Raw genomic sequence first — 3,277 nt, forward strand, 5'->3', positions numbered from 1 at the left:
CTGGATTCGAACCCGCCACCTTAGGTGTATGTGGCAGGCGCCTTAGCGCCGAGCCTCCTTGTAGAGTTTGTTACGTGTAGCTGTAATTATAGCTTCTTTCCTATAGTATAATATTCCTGTGACTTTATTAATCCATTTTTTAATCCATTTTTCTGTTGGATTCTTTTTTCTTTTTTTTGAGACCGAGTCTCATTTTATCGCCCTTGGTAGAATGCCATGGTGTCACAGCTCACAGCAACCTCCAACTCCTGGACTTAGGCGATTCTCCTGCCTCAGCCTCCCAAGTAGCTGGGACCACAGGCGCCCACCACACCTCCAGGCTATTTTTTCATACAGTTTGGCCGGGGCCGGGTTGGAACCTGCCACCCTCAGTATATGGGGCTGGTGCCCTACGGACTGAGCCACAGGTGCCACCCATCTGTTGGATTTTTTTTTTTTTAAGACAAGAGTCTCACTATGTCATCCTTGGTAGAATGCTGTGGCATCACAGCTCATTACAACGTCAAACTCTTGGGCTTAAGCAATTCTGTTGCCTCAGCCTCCCAAGTAGCTGGGACTACAGGCACTTGCCACAATGCCCATTGTAGTTGTCAATGTTGTTTGGCAGACCTGGGCCAGGTTCGAACCTGCCAACCCCAGTGTATGTGGCTGGTACCCTAGCCAATGAGCTACAGGCGCAGAGGCTGTGATGGTATTTCATTGTGATTTTAATTTGCATATTTCCCGATTAATATGAATTTCATATGTATTTCATCCTCCATGAAATGTCTCTTTATGTTTTTTGTCTATTTTTCTTTTAAATTATGTGTTAAGTAGAATTGTGGCCTCCCAAAGATGTTCACCCAGAACCTGTGGCTGTATTACCTCATATAATAAAAAAGACTCTGCAGGTGTGATTAAGGATCTTGAGGTGGAGGGATTATCATGGTGAGTTCATATAATCACAAGAGTTCTTTTTTTTTTTTTTGGAGACAGAGTCTCAAACTGTCGCAGCAACCTCCAACTCTTGGGGCTTAAGCGATTCTCTTGCCTCAGCCTCCCAAGTAGCTGGAACTACAGGTGCTTGCCACAATGCCCGGCTATTTTTTTGGTTGTAGTTGTGATTGTGGTTTGGCGGGCCCAGCCAATCACAAGAGTTCTTATAAGTGAATGAGGCAGACAGAAGAGTCAGAGATGTGATAATGGAAGCAAAAGTCCCAGTGATGCAGTTGCTGACTTAGAAGATGAAAGGGATCCAAGAGCCAAGGAATAAGGGCAGCCCCTAGGAATTTGGAAAAGGATCCTTCCCTAGGGAAGGAACACATCTACTGATGCCTTGATTTTAACCTTATGAGCCCCATTTTGTTTTTTGTTTTTTTGTTTTTTGAGACCGAGTCTCATTTTATCACTCTTGGTAGAGTGCTGTGGTGTTATAGCTCACAGCAATCTCAAACTCTTGGGCTTCTGAGTAGCTGGGATTATAAGTGCCCACCACAGCGCTTGGCTATTTTAGAGATGGCATCTCACTCTTGCTCAGGCTGGTCTGGAACCTGTGAGCTTAGGGCAATCCACCAGCCTTGGCCTCCCAGAGTGCTAGGATTACAGGCATGAGCCACCGTGCCCAGCCAATAAGCCCCATTTTGTTTGTTTGTTTTAAGCAGAGTTTCACTTTTGTCATCCTCAGTAGAGTGCTGTGGCCTCATAGCTTACAGCAACTTCAAACTCCTGGGCTCAAGTGATTCTCTTGCCTCAGCCTCCTGAGTAGCTGGGACTACAGGCACCTGCCACAATGCCCAGCTACTTTTTTTTTAAGAGATGGGGTCTCACTCTTGCTCAGGATGGTCTTCAACTTGTGAGCTCAAGCAATCCACCCACCTCAGCCTCCCAAGTGGTAGGATTACAGGTGTGAGCCATCATGCCTGGCCCTAAAAGAATACTTTGCTGTGTTAAGTATACACCATAAGGAAACAAGAATGGAAACAGACCATGAAGAGGCTGTGGTAGTGATCCAGATGAGAAAGATGGTAGTTTTTTTTTTTTTTTTGAGACCGAGCTCAAGCTATCCCCCTGGGTAGAGTGCTGTGACATCATAGCTCACAGCAACCTCCAACTCCTGGGCTCAAGCAAGTCTCCTGCCTCTGCCTCCCAAGTAGCTGGGACCATACGTGCCCACCACAACGCCCGGCTATTTTTTGGTTGCAGCTGTCGTTGTTGTTTTGGCGGGCTCGGGCTGGATTCGAACCCGCCACCTTAGGTGTATGTGGCTGGCGCCTTAGCCACTTGAGCCACAGGCACTGAGCAGAGAAAGATGGTAGTTGAAAACAGAAGAGCAGTAGCATGATGCTGATGAAAGAAGAATCCCAAGATAATAAGAAGAATCAAGAATGATTTCCATTTTTGGCCCAAGCATCTGGAATAATACCATCACATGAGATGAAGAAGGCTGCAAGCAGAACAGATTTGGGAGTTGTTCTGTTTCCCAGGCTGGAATGCAGTGACATGATGATAGCTTAGAGTAAACTAGAACTCTGGGAATCAAGCAACGCTTCCACCTCAGTCTTCTGAGTAGCTGCCACTACACCCAGCTAAATAAAACAAATTCTTTTTTTTTTTGAGGCAGAGTATCAAGCTGTCACCCTAGGTAGAGTGCCATGGCATCATCATAGCTCACAGCAACCTCCAACTCCTGGGATTAAGTGAGCCTTTTGCCTCAGTTTTTTCTATTTTCAGTAGAGACTAGGTCTTGATTTTTGCTCATGCTGTTCTCGAACTTGTAGCTCAAGCAATCCACCTGCCTCAGCCTCCCAGAGTGTTAGGATTATAGCAGTGGTTCTCAACCTTCCTAATGCTGCGGCCCTTTAATACAGTTCCTGTGGGTCACGACCCATAGGTTGAGAACCGCTGGGTTATAGGCATGATCCACCGCGCCTGGTCCATATACATATATACATATTTTGAGACAGACTCTTACTTTGTTACCCAGACTAGAGTTTCATGCTATCAGCCTAGCTCACAGCAGCCTTGGACTCCTGGGTTCAAGTGATCCTCCCACCTCAGCCATGCTGGTACCTGCCACTACAGGTGCCTGCCACAATACCTGGCTAATTTTTCTACTTTTAGTAGAAATGGGGTCTTGCTCTTGGTCAGGCTGTTCTCCTGAGCTCAAGCAGTCCTGCCTCGGTCTCCTTATAGGCATGAGCCACTGTACCTGGCCAACACCAAGATTATTGATGACCTTGACAAGAATAGTTCTGTGGAATATTGTGATAAAAGCCTGAAAGATTTTTTTTTTTTTTTT

Source organism: Otolemur garnettii, unplaced genomic scaffold (genome assembly GCF_000181295.1).
Source record: "Otolemur garnettii isolate 467f Iridium unplaced genomic scaffold, OtoGar3 scaffold00011, whole genome shotgun sequence".
Lineage (NCBI taxonomy): Eukaryota > Metazoa > Chordata > Mammalia > Primates > Galagidae > Otolemur > Otolemur garnettii.